The 19,126-nt window shown below is 39.9% G+C and overlaps 1 protein-coding gene across 1 annotated transcript in view; it reads right to left on the reverse strand.

Moving 5' to 3' along the window:
• The window catches only part of Necab1 (N-terminal EF-hand calcium binding protein 1), a 163,699-nt gene that overhangs the window by 45,146 nt on the left and 99,427 nt on the right, over positions 1-19,126 (reverse strand). The window lies entirely within an intron of this gene.

Raw genomic sequence — 19,126 nt, forward strand, 5'->3', positions numbered from 1 at the left:
GGACTAAAATGATGAGAAGCAGCCATGAGTCATGTTTTGGGAATTAGCAGGTATGACTGCAAATCCAAACAAATGATAACCTTTTGGGACCTGACCTTTCTCACTTGAAAATCGGGCTAAACAAGCTTTATGAATTGAAAGCATTCTGTGTTTCTATCTATTCTAAATTATAAAGTAGTTGCTGTTGTCCTTCTGATATAAATTGCCTCATTTTTTCCAGTCCGCAGGATAACATCATAGAAAATTTTATTTAGCAAAATTTCAATCATCATCTTTTGAAAAGTCTACTTCTCATACTTGAAAACACAGGGAAATGTTTTTTCCCCATAATTGGATTTTTTTATTAGCTATTTTCTTTACATACATTTCAAATGTTATCCCCTTTCCTGGTTTCCCCTCAGAAAATTCCCTATCCCCTCTACCCTCCCCCTGCTCTCCAACCCACCCACTTCCGTGCTTCCTGGTCCTGGCACTCCCCTACACTGGGGCTTAGAGCCTTCACAGGACCAAGGGCCTCCAGGAAAATGTTTTTTATCCACCAACCAGGTAGCCTTACTTAAAAATTTAGAACTGTCCTTAAACTCTACTTAATAAAATAAGCATAAAATGCAATGTCCCAGGTTTACAATAGACATAAGAACTCTAGATAAGTTGAATCAAGTTAAAAATACACAAAATACCTTATTTGATCTCAGAGGTTACTAAGTTTTGCAGCTCAACCTTCACAGAATTATTTCTCCATTGATCTGGAAAGTGTATTCATGGCATAAAGGCTGTGTTTGATTCTCACACTGCAGTTGTTCCCATTTTACCAACACATACTTTAAAAATAAAATTTATTAAAATGAATACAAAACACAGTTGTACAGTCAGAGATTATCCCATCTCATCTGCATCTCAGTGTAAACTGTGACTAATCCTGAACAGGATGGTAAGTTCGCACCCATTTGCAGACAGCACTGAACTGAGAAGAAACGATACACTTAGTGAGCAATGACCACGTGCTGGCATTAGTTTTGTTTTGTTTTGTTTTGTTTCATTTAAATGCTAAATATTTGTCACTGTCATGCCAGAGCTAGAAAAAGAAGAATTCTGATTTTTTGTTTGCTTGTTTTTTTTTTTTTTTAAGTTAGCCAATGTCAATACTTGGATAATTGCCTTTTTTTTTTTTTTTAACTTTAGCTTCTTAGACACAGGGAATGGCAAATTGTGTATATGTATATGTATATGTATATGTATATGTATATGTATATGTATATGTATATGTATATGATCAAGGTAAATATTCATTTAAGTGCTGTGTTTTAGAGATAAATGTCTACCCTAACTTTTTATTATGTGGATATTGTGTTTCTATATATAAAGACTGCAATGAATTAAGATACTTTAAAAATACATACATGACATATTTTCATCAATTCACATCTGCACATTTCCCTCTCTTATCTGCTTCCCACCTCGTTTGGACCAACATATCCTCCTCCTGATTTTATGTCTTTAAAAACTCCATGGGGTTTAATTAACATTGCTTGCGTGTGCATAGGTGTGGGGCTATTACTGGGTCGAGCCGACTTGCCAGTGGCCACCCCCTCTGAACAAAAGCGACTCCCCATCGTTTATCATACATTAACCCCCCAATGTCTCCTTGGTTATGGATGGGGCCTTATATGCTTCCACGTCCTTGTGCTGGAATGTTGGCAGGCCGGATCTTGTGCGGGTACCTGTGGTCACTATGACTCGTGAGTGACGGCATGCCATGTCCAGATGATAACATTTCAGAGACTGTCTCCCTAGTCTCTGGCTCTTACATTCTTTCTGCCCTGTCTTACATGACATTCCCAGAGCCTTAGGGAGAGGGTATGGTATGGAGGTCCTGTCTGGAACTGACCATAATGCTAGACATTTAAGGAAAAGGAAAATCACACTACTGTTGCTTTCCTGCCGTTGCTCCACCATAGCAATACAGGCGTTATTTTATATGCTCTTCCATGGCACCCTGGTCACACACTTTAATAACCTTAGGAAGTGCTCTAACTGAGATGGGAAAGAATATTGGACAGAAGTGTTGAGAGCTTGACATTAACAAGGAAGGTAAGTGAGATGAGCCTTTTGGAGATTTTATTTTATTTTATTTTTAAAGATTTATTTATTTATTTTCATGTATATGAGTACACTGTAGCTATACAGATGGTTGTGATCCTTCATGTGGTTGTTGGGAACTGAATTTAAGACTTCTGCTTGCTCTGGTCAACTCCATTCACTCTGGCCAACTTTGCTTGGTCAGTCCCTGCTCACTCCAACCCAAAGATTTATTTATTATTATAAGTAAGCACACTGTAGCTGACTTCAGACACACCAGAAGAGGGCATCAGATCTCAGTATGGGTGGTTGTGAGTCACCATGTTTGCTGGGATTTGAACTCAGGACCTTCAGAAGAGCAGTCAGTGCTCTTACTTGCTGAGCCATCTCACCAGCCTGAGATTGAGATTTTAAATCTGTTACTAAGGGTTGCTCTTATGTGTGCTGTTAAGGTATGAGGATAAATAACTTGTCTTCTATTAGAATTTTAAACTAATCCTTGTTCATACAAAGTAATGTATTTTACAATGGCATTTTCATACTCCCTTCCCCATTGCCACTCACCCCCCCAGCCCCTCCCTTCTGCTTTCACGGCACATATAATTCTAGTATCTTCTCTTTCCCACCCTCTCATTGCCTTGATTTTTCACTTTTTCCTATATGGTCCCCTTTCTAGCTTCTACACACACACACACACACACACACACACACACACACACACACACACACACTTAAATCTATGCTATGCATATGGCATAGAACATGCAGTGTTTGTCTTAAAGTAGGGCTACCTTGTGACCACTCCTGGGCATACACCCAACTGTGCCTGAGTCCATACACCATGCTGAACTATTCACTTATTCACAAGTCAGGAAATAGAGCTGGTTGAGATGTTCATCAACAGATAAATGGACAGGGAATACAATAGATATACACAATAGGGTTTCATTCAGCCACAAAAAAATAAAATTATGGTAACACTAGATATCATTATTTGAAAGATCAGCTAAGTTAAAGAAGACCTTGATGTGTAGCATTTCTATTCATCCTCCCAGGCTGAGCTCACCCTCTTTACTTTATTTCTTGGTTTTGTTTTTGTTTTTTGTTTGTTTTTGTTTAAAGACTTATTTATTATTATATCTAAGTACCCTGTAGCTGTCTTCAGACACACCAGAAGAGGGAGTCGGATCTCATTACGGATGGTTGTGAGCCACCATGTGGTTGCTGGGATTTGAACCCAGGACCTTTGGAAGAGCAGTCAGTGCTCTTAACCGCTGAGCCATCTCTCCGGCCCTTTACTGCCTTTACTATCGTGGAACCATCAAATATTTTCCCACCACCCTTTTCCCTTCTCTGTGTTCCTGGAACATATTTTTTTCTGCCTGAAGAATAGGATTGTCAAGTCCTTAGGTGCAAATATTGTATCTTTTTCATCTGTTTCCTCAATGTTCATAATCGCTCCTGGCTCACACCAGCTGGCCCAGAAATGGTTAAAGGCTATGTGATGAACAGGACATGGCTTCAGGGCCTTGAGAAGCAGAAGGAATGTCTGAGCCCTGGGTGTTCTGGATGCTTGCAGTCACCAGCTGCTTCCTGTACATGTGTGGCTCTTGCTGTTTGTACACGCCACTGGCTGCTTTGCCTGGCCATGTGGATATAAAGGGAAATACAGCTTTGCTCTCAGCAGACTGTTTGTCCTCATTTCAGCTTTCGGACCATTTGTTAGCCTCCTCTCCTTTCTTTCCTCTGGGTCCCATGCTCCGAGACGGCAGACCCAGGTGGCTCACATCCAACCTCCTTCCTTTCTCCCACATACACGCAGATGTTCCTTTGGAAGGCAGTGGCAAAGAAACAGATGGGAAATTAAATAGATAACAAGTTGGAAAATGTCAAAGCCTGGACCTATCATCCACGACAAATGTATTGAATGTGAAGAACAAAAAGGGCTCTTTGCCTTCTTGTGTCCCCAGAAGACTGGCATGTTGGCGGTTGGTACATATTCATTTGAACAAAGTGCAGTGTTGGAGGAATGAAGGAAGCAACTTCCAAGAATCTAGAAAGCATGGGATAACCAATGTCTGGATACTGAGTGTCAAGATTCTTCTTTATTTTCAGACATTGTTCAGTTTTCCTGGTTGAAAGGTTATGGAGAAATGAAAATAGACAGTATTTCTCAGATCCAAAAAATGTTTACTCAAGTCGTTGGTAGTTGTCATATAAACTGAATTATTGGGTAGACATCGTTAGCCACAAACATTTAAAATTTCCACTTCTGCCTTCGGAAAGCCAAAACACCTGCATCCCGATTCTAGTTTTCCCCAGTGTTTGAAGCTAACTTGAAGATTGTGTTTCTTAGGGTACTGCCTGTGCATCTTAACTGCAAGATCATTTCTCAGCAAGTGAGCCCTGAACATCTGCATGACAGAAGAGTGGAAAGCTCAGTTATCAACCCCGTGTGAGTCATGTCGGTTAAACAGAGCAGTTAGATCATCAGACTTGCTTGTTTGTATTTGCTGCATGTGAAACGTAATCACGTTAGTGCAATCTAGTCACAATGTCTCCTTGTCAAGGACATCAGATACTATCATGGTTGGCAAGGCTACTGCTATCTGCCTCTGAAACAAGGCTCCATACTACCCTGCACTGCTCTCCTGCGAGACATTTTCATTTCAGACATTGTTCGGTCTTCCCCTCTATTAGAAAGGTTACAGAGAAATGAAAGCTGATTGCATTTCTGAGATCTGAATAATGTTTACTCAAGTCACTGATAGCTGTTACATAAATTGAATCATTAGGTGAAAATTTGAATCATTAGGTGAAAATTGTTAGCTCTGGAGGAAGGAAAGGGAAGAGGAAATGATTTTGTTATATTATGATCTCAAAAAATAAAATAAATTCTAAAACAAAATAAAAAGGGAGTCTCTGGAATTGGCCACATGAGATCTCTTCTGGGCTTGTGCCATTTGACAACTGTGAGAGCTTACAAAAGTGTTCTATCTTTCAAAGTTCTCATAATGGCTAAGAAGAGTTATCACAGGTCGCTTCAAGGGTCATGAAGAAAGCCCCAGGAAGCTCACGATATGTTGTCTAGCGAGTAGATTTTGATAAATGTTTAATATCCCTATTAATGTCATGAAAGAGGATGTCACAAATTACATAGTAAGGAGCCCACATTTAAAAATTACCTAAATGTATCTGCCATAATAATAGAATATATCAGAATTACAGTTAAGATAAACATATAGTTCACATTTGATATGTAGTGGCGTTACTATGTAAACTAATTTTCTGGAGTTACTTATACCTGTTTTTCATTTAACACTTTTTTTAAAATTTATTTATTATTATTTTCTTTATTTACATTTCAAATGTTATCCCAAAAGTTCCCTATACCCCTCCCCTGCCCCTGCTCCCCTACCCACCCACTCCCACTACTTGGCCCTGGCCTTCCCCTGCGCTGGGTCATATAAAGTTTGCAAGACCAAGGGGCCTCTCTTCCCAATGATGGCTGATTAGGCCATCTTCTGCTACATATGCAGCTAGAGACANTGCATTTTAAAATATAAGCATATTTTATCACCCTTAGTCCTTTAGGGAATGCAAATTTTTTTAAGTTATTTTTTAAATTTTTTATTAGATATTTTTCTTCATTTACAATTCAAATGCTATCCCGAAAGTCCCTTATACTCTCCCCCCACCCTGCTCTCCAGCCCACCCACTCCTGCTTCCTGGCCCTGGCGATCCCCTGTATTGGGGCATATAATCTTTGCAAGACCAAGGGGCCTCTCTTCCCAATGATGGCTGATTAGGCCATCTTCTGCTACATATGCAGCTAGAGACACGAGCTCTAGGGGTACTGGTTAGTTCATATTGTTGTTGCCCCTACAGGGTTGCAGCCCCCTACAACTCCTTGGGTACTTTCTCTAGCTCCTCCCTGTGTTCCATCCAATAATTTTCAAAAATCTATTGATATATAATATATTTACTTCATTTCTTCCTCTTTCCTCTGTTTAAACCATCTCATTTATCCTTGGCTCTTTTTCAAATTTGTGGTCTTTTTTCGATTAACTGTTACACACATCACACACACACACACACACACACACACACACACGTACAAACACATATACACATGCACATACTCACACAGACACTCCTAAATACATAAATACAACCTACTCAGTCTATATAATATGAGCTTGATATTACTTTCATGTATGTTTTTAGGGCCTTATACCTACATTGTCTCCTGCATATCTTCTGCCTTGCTTCCTCTAACATATATACCTTTTATGTACACATGTGGTATGCAGATTTAAGCTGTGATATGTAGAATTGTCTTTGAGGAGTATACAGTTTAAAATGTGGAGTTCTGTGGCAAAGGAACTCTGTGGAGTCAGTCACAAAGTCTTTATACCCTTGATTTGCCTCCCACTAGGGATAAATACAAGAGGTGCAACTGGTTAATCCAGCAAGGTTTCTAGTATTTCCCTTTGCCTCCTCTGAATATTGTCTTTTGTTTTCTTTTAACAAATGTCCCATGGTCCAAGATCTTTCCCCAATCCTTTTCTGTCTCGGATTTTGCTATGTTTTCTTCTTTTCTTTCTAGAATGTTAGATGCATGATTACTTTCTTGCCTTTTTAAGTAATGTGGGGCCAACTTGCACCAACCAGGTTCAGTCCCCTGTTCAGTATCACAGAAGTTAGAAACCAGAACACGCAGCTGTGAGTACTGGGGAAGATGGAAGACGGAATAAAAACCACCAAACGACCATGCATAAAACCTAAATAAGAAAGAAGAAAAGGAGAAACACTTTAACAATAAAAATAGCCAAGAAAAGAAACAAAGGCTTTATGAATGGAAGTGATTAATATGGAAGACAGAGAACAATCTAACAACAATGTAATTCAAAAAAAGAAAATCTGAATCCAGCAGAGGAATGGAACAGGGACTTCCCCAAGAGCTGTTGCCTGTCTGTTCTTCTAGCTGGGCTGTCTGTTCTTCTGTCTGGCCTAAGTTGGAGAGCATGTGCCTAGCCTCACAGAGACTTGCATTGCCTGAGTGAGAGGATACTCAGTGGGGGCCCTCCCCAGCAGAGGAGAAGGAGATGGGGATAGGTGGAGAGCTTGTGGGACCTGGTGACCGTGCAGGGAGGCAGTGATCAGGGTGTAAATTGAATAAGTTAAAAGACAACAACAACAATAATAATAATAAACAAAAAGAGGTAAACTGCAAATCAAACAAAAATTAATCACACCTTTCAAAAAGTCATAGTTCTATGTTAGAAAAATAGAACAACGTATATGTTTTTAAAATAAAGTTATCTAAGGATTTCAGGAAAAAAAAATGACTTCTATGATGAAAATCTTCCTGTGCCCCAGGGTCCCACAAATTATCAACATTTGAGAACTCTGGCATAACATTTCTATGAGACCTTCTCAGGGATCCACTAAACCACTCCTATATAGACACCCAAAATGTCTGAAGAGTCTTTAAACAGTGATGATTTAGGTTCCAAGTATAGGCGAACCATGTCTAGAAGTATATGTCTAGAAGATATGGGTTTCAGACAGTGGATTTTAGGCTCTGTGAACAAGGGGTCATGTATCCAGCCACCAGAGTATGCAAGCAGCCATAGAACCTTTTCAAATGAAAAGGCTGGGTTCGTAGACTACATGAAATCTGGTAGAATTTGGCCAGGCCTGGACCTTGCTCACCCTGATTTCAGCATTTGAGGGTCAAAGACTGCTGCTATCAAAACACATGACCCACAGTCTGTGAGTGTTGATGAAAGGCACTATCAGACTCCATCTTATCAAGTAAACGATTAGATTGACTAAAAATTTGAAGCAAACACTGAGTTCAGAACACCATGCTACCATAGCTAGAGACCAGTAATGCCTGAACTGTGATAGATACATTGTGATCTGTTATAGATACATTGAAAAGTAAATAAATAAAATAGACTGGGGTAACCTGTATTGTAAAAGTGATGTAACGGACACAAAATTCAGCATAATTCTAGTTTCCTGGACTGGGCATCCATGTGACAAAGTCACAATGAAACTCAAGGATGTGGTGACCGTGGTGAGCAGTTGCTGGTTATGTGCAAAGGCTCCTGTGGTCACTGGGAGCTTTTTGTTTTGTGATCTGGGGAGTCGAGGCGTTATTTCCAGAGTGTTTGCCTTAAGATCAGTAGGCCCTCCACTTGATTAGTTCTGCTTTCCTATTTCTGTTTCATCCAGCAATAAAAAGGTCAAGATCTGTGTGAGAACCAATCTGGTAGAGATAAGCTAACTTCATATATTTGAACAGCTGTAGGAATAGACAGATATAGGCTGTGAAATATGGGACTTCTTGGCAGGCAGTAGGGCAAGAAAGTGTGTAAACACTTCTAAATCAGTAATTCCTATCGCCCCTCAGATGTTATCTCTTCAACGACTAGCCTACATTTCTCTGAAGCGTAACACAGTACCAAATGGTGGTTTTTTTGGGTACCAAGACTGCTGGCCTATATTCATATGTGTATTAGGCTCAACTTATGTTTGTTGATTATAAAATATTACCTTGTTTTCTGTTAAATATAATGCTATCTACCTTACTGCTCACATATTTTTTTTTTTTCCCCTTCGGCTGTCATTTTGAGTTTAAAGAACCAGGATAAGACAAGGCTGAAGCAAACATAACCCCAAGGGCTCCAGGCTCTTCTCCGACTCCTGCTAATCAGCATGGTGTCAGATGGATTCTGCTATTTTAATCATGGTGCTATAATGTCTTCGGTTAACATGTCCAAGTCACTGAATTGCCAGATGGAAATATATTTTCAAAATACCACATTTTTTTTTTTTTTTTTTTTTTGTTTTCAAGACAAATTATTCTCCTCTTTGATCTGAATGAGTTTTGAGACAGAACAAATAATTGGGTATTAAAATACTGTGAGCATTCTTTAACACCATGGTTTGTGTGTGTGTGTGTGTGTGTGTGTGTGTGTGTGTGAATAGCAGATACATTTTAAGCACCTGAGAACCTGCCAAATTTCGAATCCAACTTGCTCCTGTAGCCCATCTGTGGCTAGAATACTAGAATATTTTAATAAGGTTTTATTCACAAAAATAATATACCCAAGAATGATTCACTTCTTCAAATGATAAATAGCCAGTAATTTGGTCCTGTGGGACTTTGTGACAAAACAAAATATATGGTACATTATATATAAAACATTATTAGTTGTGAGATGCGATATTAGTTTGGTCTCTTTAGATTGTACCAGTATACATTATGCTAAAATGGAAAACACGATTTCGAGTCAGAAAATGACAGTCCTTGTATTTCACTGGTAACTAGCAAGAGAGAACATGCAAATCCTCCATTTTCAGAGTGAGTCACACAGAGATCCAAGAGACTTGCACATGACAGGAGAACATGGGCATGCTTTCTCTCTGCCCACTTTCAAAAGGCATTTAATTAAAACCCATCTTATTGATGATTTCAGCAGACTCCTGTCGCAGGAACCAGCAGAAACCAAAGGGCCTTGGTTGACAAGCTACCAACAAGGGCACTGCCGCAGGAATGCTTTCTGAGCTGTGAATAAACAACTCAAATGGGAAGACAACATTTTCTAGATTGCAGTGGATCTTCTGTTTTTTTTTTTTTTGTTTGTTTTTTAATTAGATATTTTCTTCATTTACATTTCAAATGCTATCCTGAAGTCCCCTATACCCTCCCCCCGCCCTGCTCCCCTACCCACCCTCTCCCACTTCCTGGCCCTGACGTTCCCCTGTACTGGGGCATATAAAGTTTGCAAGACCAAGGGGCCTCTCTTCCCAATGGTGGAAGGGGAAAAGGAAGGACCTTCTGTTTAAGCAGAGAGAGTACAGAAGGAAGCAAACTTTTGCTCTTCTGTGGACAGACTGCAGCCTCATCAACCTTGGAGATTTTTCTCAGAAACGTTACAGCTTTTAGGCAATGGTTTATCAAAATTGATGCTACGTTGACTGTCTCCAGGTCACCATACATTTGTCTAATAATTTTACTTACTTCCTAGTTTCATATTCAACTTGGGTTTTTTTTTGTGTGTTGAATCAAGGAACTAAAAACATTATTACTAAAAGGCAAACCACAGACAGGGGTATGTGTAATGCCAGCTCCTAGTGCCCACCAATCTATTTTTCATCACTGACACCAAATTTTAAAAATATTTAGAATTATTAAAGCAAATTTACACGATTGGAAAAAAAAATTCAAGAAACTGATGACAGAGTATTGATTCAGTTACTGTATAAATAAGAAAAACCGTGTTTCAAGGTGTTTCACTTTGAGCTCCAGGCTCAGAGTATTACAGGGAAGACGATGGGACACCGGTGAAACCTCCCAGTGACTTGATTATGTCATACAGAACTATTCATTTTAATCAGAGGCTTCCATCTTGCTCCTTTGCCATGGCAACAGGGAGAGAATCAGGTACCCAGGAGGTTCGGGTGATGATCTTCATTATATTCAGAAGAGGCCCTGCTCCGCGTTAGTGATTAAACTGCAGTGAACTAATTGGCGTGTTTCTACTTAGGTCTGAGCAATATTTTCTGACCCTCTTGGAAGATAGGATGCTAAGCTGGGTGACAGGCTTGACCGCATTGCTTTCTCAAATCTATGAACCGGGCACATCCCGCTTGCTTTACATTTAGAAAGAGCTGATTGTGTTCACTGGTTCCCATAGATCTGGGCAAGAAAAAGGGAATTCTTTTTGTCTATTTGTCCCACAATCGAATGTCTTTCCCCTGCTTCTGTCTATCATCTCTTGTCACAGGCCGTCAACAGAGATCAGCATTGGGGATCTGTCATACAGAGTAGGGGCATTCGACTGCTGCACACTGCCGTTTCACCCGAGTCTGAACCTTGCTATTTCAGTGTGTGAGGACCAGTGCTGTCGGAAAAAACTACTGATTTGCTTAAGGGAATGAAGATGCTAGCGTTAATAATGCAAGCGCAGCAGCACTCATTAAACCCCTAAAGAAAGAAAAGTGAAAGGTTTAATTATTGTGCTCAGAGAAGATGGTCAGAATACCTTGTTTACCAACACATTTTGTGTGTGTTTCTGTGTGTGTTTGCATGGTCATGCGTGTGTATGTGCACAGATGAGCATGACTGTGAAGAAGGCCAAGGGATGATTTTGCGTATCTTCCTCAGTTGCCTTTCTATCTTTTCTTGTGGGATGGTGGGTCTCTCACTAAGTCTATAGTTCACGGATTCAGCTAGACTGGCTAGCCAGCAAGCCCCAGAGGTCCTCCTGCCTTGCCTTCCTGGGAGCTGGGATGACACGTACAAGCCTCTGTGTTCAGCTTTTTAACGTGGGCATCGGAATTCTGAACTCAAGTCTTCATGCAACAACAGCTGATCCATCTCCTCGGTCCTTAGCGATGCTTGCTACCATACTCACGGTGCATCTGACATACGCACACTTCATCTTTAGTCATATGTTTTGGCTTATCACAATATTGGTAGTGAGCATAAAAACCCACTGAATTATGGGTTGACTTAGTGAGAAAGAAAGCCAGTCTAGATCAAAGCAGGGTACAAGAGACCCTGATAAAAGTAAAACGTTTCACATAATATTATAAATGTCCAGGGCAAGGTTTGCAAGTCTTACAGACCACGTAGGCCCACACCTTGGGGTTGGTTTTGGTATATATCTAACCCTTTCCATGCCCCTTTCTGTCTCAGAAAAGTTAGAGCTCCTCGAGCTCAGGTAAGTTAGAGTTCCATTTTATTACACATAGCAAGTTTTCGTCCACCTCCTGGTTCACACTAACAGCGTATTCCCTATCGGCTCATATAATGGAAATTTATTTCCAAAGTCTTGTGTCACTGGAAATACAGACTTTGGAAGGTGATGAGGAGTATAAGCCACCACGAGGGGGAGGCTTTCCTGATGACATTAGTGACTTTATAGGGGATGCAAGCGTGTATTGATTTCATTGATTCCCTCTGTCACTTTACAGTCCAGAAAGGAGGACTTTGTCAGATGCAGGGCACTCTGCTCCTGACTTCCCTGAACTCCAGAGCAACGAGCCACATAAACTTCTATTCTCTAGAAGTGACTCAGATGTGGGGATATTGCCATAGTAAATGAAGACAGACTACCATAACTTGTTCAATGACCAGTACTCCAGTTCTTTCTATTTTCAGAGTTATTTATGTTTTTAATAAAAAGTTTAAAGAATAGACTCTTAAGGATTAAAAGATCTTTAGAGGAAAAGAAAGAGTGAGCAGGCTCTGTATATGGTCCTAGACTGAATCAAAAGGAGAAAGTGACCCGGGAACCAGCATTTCTTACTCTCTGCTTCCCAGTCGTGCATTTAATGTGAGCTGTTGCCTCCAGTTCCTCCTAGCTTAATAGACTGGACCCTCAAACCATGAACCAAAATAAGCTCATTTTTTTTTCTTAACTTGCTTTTGTCCAGTAGTTTATCACAGCAACAGGGCAACTAACTATTACCCTTCTTAAATCACATCCTGTTATAGTAAAAGAACTATGGCAGCCGTCCATATGCCTCAAGAGAGAAGATGCCAGAGAGTTCCCTTAATAGTCTCTAGCTGCCACTAAGGCCACATTCTCAGAGATATTTTTCCACAGTAACTAAGGCGTGGTGCGAACTCCTGCTCAACTTCTGCCTGATGTGCACTTTCTTAAGGTCTAGTCAAAATTTTCCAGAGGATTCCTTCCTGCACACTGCCCATCATTCTCAGGTAGCAGGTAGGTACTCCAGTTGGAATGTTCTGCCATGCCCACAGTTCCTGATTCCTCCCTTCTTTCCGTTCCACGGGAGTTTGGGCTCTTCTTTCTATAAATCTCTCATGCTCATAATTCTATCTTGACTTCAGTGTCCCACAAGATTGGAACAGACCTGGCACTCCATTAACATTTGCTACATCAGTTGAGGGAATCTCAGTTAGAATGAGAGAAATGAAGTATTGTGGAAGGTGAAGAGAGAGTTGATAAAACGAGATTTTACAAAGTCCTTGACTCAGGGAGTAACTTGGTGGAGTTCGGCTGAAAGACTGAAGAGGATAATGATGTATATTCCATGGGGGTCATGTGTTAAATGTTCAGGAAATAGCAGCTACTTGTATCAAGTTCATTTGATTGTATACACTTACGTATGAGATTTGGAAGGCAACAGAAGATGCAAATAATCTGGCAAGAGAAGAAGTCAAGAGTTTTGGACCAGGGAGGATGATCCACTTACTTATCCTGCTCAGTCAAGTACTCCTGGGAGCTGCCATTTCTTTGTGAAGTTATAGGACTCTTGGAGATTTTCGGTCCTACCTGGTTTTAACATTTGTAGGCTTACAGATATTTAAGTAGTTAACATAAATGTTTTGGTTTTACAGATATTTAAGTAGTTAATATAAATTTTTTGGTCTCAGTGAAATGTGAGAATATTGATGTCTATCTATCTTCAACTCTAAAGACAGGCAATGTTTTTCATTTGTATATGAGGCCCAAGTGATGGTGTATTAGGATGAGTGGCAAGGGCCAACAGGGCTGTGGATTAATCTTGAATTTGTTCCCATTTAAAATTATTCTCACATGGATCAAACTGGCTTGGCAGTTAGGTGTGTGATCATGAACTTCTCTTCATTAGATTAGAAACTTCTCTGTATATATGATACAATACCAAGGGCATATTATTTACACGCTAAGAAGAAACAAGCTAAAACTAGGAAATTAGAGAGGATTAAGAATGTAATGTTATGAGAGTAAAAACCTGGGGGTTGGGACCCACATCTTTAATTTCAGTACTTAGGAGGTCGAAGTAGGCAGATCTCTGAGTTTGATACCAGTTTGGTCTTCAGAGTTAGTTCCAGGACAGCCAGGATTATGTAGAGAGACCCTGTCTTAAAAAAAATTAAGAGAAACCAATCCAAAATTTTGTAACGAGAGGATAACTAATCATATCCTAAAGCAACAGCCAATATTAAATAAATTATGCTTTAAGGTTAGTTCCATAGCCATCTGAACCCATGGCTTATAGCAAGTGCCTACTAATTTCTCTGAGTGTCCTAAACCAGCAAATGGAAGCATTTCTAATCCACCCTGGTCTGCATGTCAGTATATAATTAGTTGTCTCTCAAGAGTGCCAATTTGAAAGGTCAGTGAATCCATCCACATTCCCAGGAGTTAATTTTTGCTTGACTGTGCATAGTGTGATTCTGGTGCTCTTTGAAATATAATAAAATTCTCAAGGAATTAGCGGTTTTGTTTGTTTCACTTTTTGAACTTCAGATAGCATGAATTTATGCACTGTTGAGTAACATAATCTGATAGTTAAACAATTAATTAGAAGATCTATTACTGCATCATCTAGAATGAGGTGTCTGTTACAATTCAGCATTAAAAAAGAACCCACTGGGGCCAATGTATACCAAAGTTCAGGATAGTACAGAGGTAATACCGAAGGCATAGCAGGTGTTCTATAATACAAAATATGTAGACTTAGACTGTGACAACAAAACTGATATTTTTCCCACTAAAATTCTCTACATTGATATAGGTTTTGCTTCCTTGGAGATGGTCTTGGAGCCTGTGTTTATCAAGCAGCAGCAAATCAAAGCCTTCCATATTTAGAATTTCTGAACAAGGATATGTGGGAGTGTAGTGACTGCTATCCTAAAGACCCACTGGAGGAACCCCTACAAAGATGATGAGAGGGATAACAGACCTAAAAATGTAGCATGAAACTGCAGCAGGACACGGTTATTGCTGCTTTCTACCTGTCAAATATGTAAGATTCATCTACAAAGTATCTCCCAAGCCCTATAAACGATTCAGCGCTTTGTCTAAAATGAGCACAGGAGAACTATCCTCCATTGATTAATTCACCGAGATATCATTGTGTGCCTGCCTTGAAGGAGACAAACACACCTGGAGTTGAGGATATGATTTCAGGGAAGGAAACCATCCCCTTTAACCACCACTGTGTACTTTTTCCAGCGAGTGCTGTGCTCTGTAAAAAAGGTAATGTTGGGTCAGATGTCCTAGGGTTGCTGGCGTGTGTGTGTGTGTGTGTGTGTGTGTGTGTGTGTGTGTGTGTGGGGTCTCACAAATTCCTACTCTAATTCCTTTTTATCAGATTGATAATCACTTGTTATATCAGCTGAAAAAAAATCCTGCCACAAAATGATTTAAGGCAAAGGTCTTTAGGTTTTCTATCACATGCACTTGATGAGAGAATGATTTGTTCACGGTTACATTCCTTTTGGTAGCTTCCATCACGCAACATTTAGCGCATGGGGCTGCTCCTTCTGAGTTAGAGACATTAAGGAAGCTCTCAGCCACCACGTACAAGACCTTCGGTTGCTTGATTACTGTTTTTCAGAAGGCATCTCTGTTTCCTGTGGGTTGAGCCTGGTTTTGCTGTTTGCTTTGTGGAACTTGGAGGCATAGGATTCTGCTTAAGGAGCTATTTATAAAAGGGGTACCTAGGTCCCACGTACATTTGTGTTTCCAAGTGTACTGTAGGAGTGTATGTTCTGCCACTCAGATGATCTGTTTTGATCACCTTAATGAGAAAATGCCTGGCTAGAAGCTGTGCTTTCATTCCAAAAATTTCCCCATACTTTTGTGAATTAATTTCTGTTGAGTTTGATAATTTTTTTGTCGACAGACATCTCTGCCGCCACACAATTAATTCTCTATGTCTCTGCCTCTAAATAACTGCCTCACCAGTCATCCAGAGAGATTTCTCACCCTTTTATCAGAGAGAGCTTCTGTTTTCATTAGATAGTGATTCATAACAGAAAACCACAACCGGTCAATGTGAAGAGAACAAGAGAGCACAGAGTGCTCATTCATAAAAGGGACAGCTCCATAACACCTTTCCCTCCCAAGATTCAGGGCTCATTGCAGAAGGGGTTGAAAGATTGTAAGAGCCAGAGGCACAATGGCTACAACAAGAGAGTATTTCTTATGCACAACAGACCAGTTGCACATGTGACAGTGACTGTGACTGCACGCACAAGACCTGAGCAAGATCAGGCCAGACAAAATTCTAGCATGAAAGGGGGAGAGGACCAGGAAGCCTAACTTCTATGATGGCTGATGATGAGAGAGGGAAAGCCAGTTTTCTTCTGGGGTTAGGTTCCCGAGAGGCTACTCATACTCCTGTAGCTGACCTTATGCCCATATGCATGCTGGTAGCGACAAATGAATCCTGTGAGTTTTGTTTTTTTTTCAATGAGAATACATGGAAGGGGGGGGGGAGGAGTGGTGGTGGGGATCAGAGAAGAGTTGAAAAGGAGGAAATGAGGGGTGCTTGACCAAAGCCTATTTTATAAATGTATGAGATTCCCAGTCAATAAAAAAAATACTGATATTTTTATAAAACACCAATCCATGTTTCCAAACTGCTTTCAGTAACTAAATTTGGAAATTAGGAATGTTCTTAATGGTAAAAAGATGTCTAATCTGCTTTGACTCTATTAGGGAATATATATAGTCATAAACTTCTTATATATATTGTCTTATTTTATCCTCCTAATATCTTTAGGAAGGAAATAGTATTGCCCACATATAGTGAAGGAAAAAAATGGAGACTAGCAATTTAACATAGGTATACATTAACAAGTACCGGATCTAGGAATAAAATAAAGTTCAATTTTTTAAATGTAATTTGTTTTAAAATGTTGTTCTTTACAGAGGCATCGCTGCATGTGTGTCTTATGTACTATTTATACAGCTTGGAAATACTTTTCCATATGTTACTGTATAGGAATAGGAAGCTATGCAGAATTCAAATGAAGAAGCAAGGACTGAGAAGCAGGTTCCATCTTGTATAGATGACACACACATCACCTTAAATACTAAAGGAAGTAGGCTCTGTCTAGCATCATCAGTGTCAAAGACATTATCAGTGAAAAAAGACAAAACTCTCAAGAACAAGTAGCTAAGCACGTTTGATGATTTTTATGATATATATGTTTGGGCTCTTTAGATCGTCAGCATGAGAATGAGGACTCTAAAAATACTGTTCACCTGTGCCTACCATATTCTTCCACATTATCATCTTGGTTACAGCTCTCACAATGTCAGAGAGAAAGAGCACAAACTGAAGATAGGTCACCGTCAAATCCTCTCAAAGGCAAGTTCAACACAGCGGACTAAGGAAAAAAAAAATCCAACCGTGAGAAAACTTGGTGCTGACCTACAATTTTAAAAATAGCATCCTTTGCCAGAATGCTAAATGGTATGAGTGCTATGATTAAAACTGTGAAACCAATTTTATTTCCCAGATGCCCTCAGCTCTCTGCAAAATGTACCTGGCGCCTTGCAGGTGACCGATTGTGTCCTGCACCAGTGGAGTCCAGATAGACGGCAGAAAGCACAGTTTTACCTTGTGAGATGTTAAATTCAGAAAGAGTCATCTGCTCCTTAAGGTGAACAATTATTCCAAAGATTTCAGACAGTGTTTGACGGAAATTCTGTGTCTTTGTCTCTTTTCAGCTTTCCCCCAGTCCCTTGGAATTCACATCCATTTTGGCTCTTCAACCCTCCCAGAATTGGAATATGGTCACAGAAACCCTCTGTTTCCTTCCAGTTTATTCATAAAGAGCAGTGAACTGCAGCATGTCTTTTGCTCTTCCAGGAGTAAATATTTATTTTTAGATCGTTTGAATGGTTTACTAGCCCCAGCAGTAACTGCTGATGCTACAGTGAGATAGGACACTTTGTGTTAGTGACATAATAAATACCTGAGATAATCAGCCAATAAGTAGAAAAGATTAATTGTGGCTTACAGTTTGAGAGACCCCGTTTGACAGGGCAGATGTTTTTAGATATCTCTCTAGTGAAGGGACAGGAGCACATGGGAGAACAAAACCCAGACAACTCTTGGCTTAGTGACAAGGGTCAGAAAGAGGAAGGAGTTAGGACCATCCAATATTCTCTGAATGTACACCCCCCAATGACTTAAAGACTCCCCATGAGGCCCTCCCTAACAAGGTTCTTCTCATTATATCCTACTAGTCTGAGGATCAAACCTTTAATATATAGACTTTTAGAGGGGCATTCCACGTCTAAATTATAGAATACATCAATCGAAAGGAAGTAGATTAAGAAATTGTAATGAGAATATGTGCAAGGAACTTGGGAGTAAACAAACCTTCTTTAGAAGATAAAGAAAGGTTTCCTTGGTGTGGTTGCTACTTTTGGTTGTCAATTTGACTACATCTGGAGTTAGCTAAAACCTATGTGGCGGGATATTACCTGTGAGGGATTTTTCTTAATAATTTGAAGTAGGAAGACCCACTTTTAATCTGGATATTTTGAGGTGGGAAGATCCATCTTCAATCTGCATTATACCTTCTGGTGGCAGCCAATATCAAGAACATGGAAGAACAGGGTTTTAGGTCTTTTCTCACCTTCACTGGAAAGTTCATTTCTTCACGGCCATTAGAGCCTACTTCTTTGGTATGGCTGTATACGGTACACCAGCCATATACTGAGATGCTCAGCTTCAAGGATTAAACCATTACTGGATTCTTGGATTTTTCCATTGGTAGATAGCCACTGTTGGACTAGCTGAACCACAGTCTGTAAACCATTCTAAGAAATCCCATATGTACAGACATCTATGATGTATATATGTATGTGTATTTATGTATCCATTCTATCTAGTTGTATGTATTCCATTCTACCAGTTTTACTCCTCTAGAGAGACCTGACTAATGCACCAGGATGAATCAATATTTACTCTATGTTTCATAAGATTGCCAAGGCTATTACAGGATCAGCCAGAAGAGAGGCAAGGGAAATTCTGAGGAAGGCAGAGGAATGCCACCCATAAAGGAGGACCATTGAATCACAAAAGAACGGAGGTTGAAATAACACGGAAAGCACTGGGAAGAGGTAGAATTCAACTTATAAGTAAGACGTAAATGGAGGGCCTAGAATTGACTGTTCTTTGTGTGCTCTAAGAAAAGAATCCTAAGAATAGGCTCTAAGATCGATAATTGATAAATGGGACCTCATGAAACTGAAAAGCTTCTGTA

This window comes from Mus pahari, chromosome 22, assembly GCF_900095145.1.
Source record: "Mus pahari chromosome 22, PAHARI_EIJ_v1.1, whole genome shotgun sequence".
Lineage (NCBI taxonomy): Eukaryota > Metazoa > Chordata > Mammalia > Rodentia > Muridae > Mus > Mus pahari.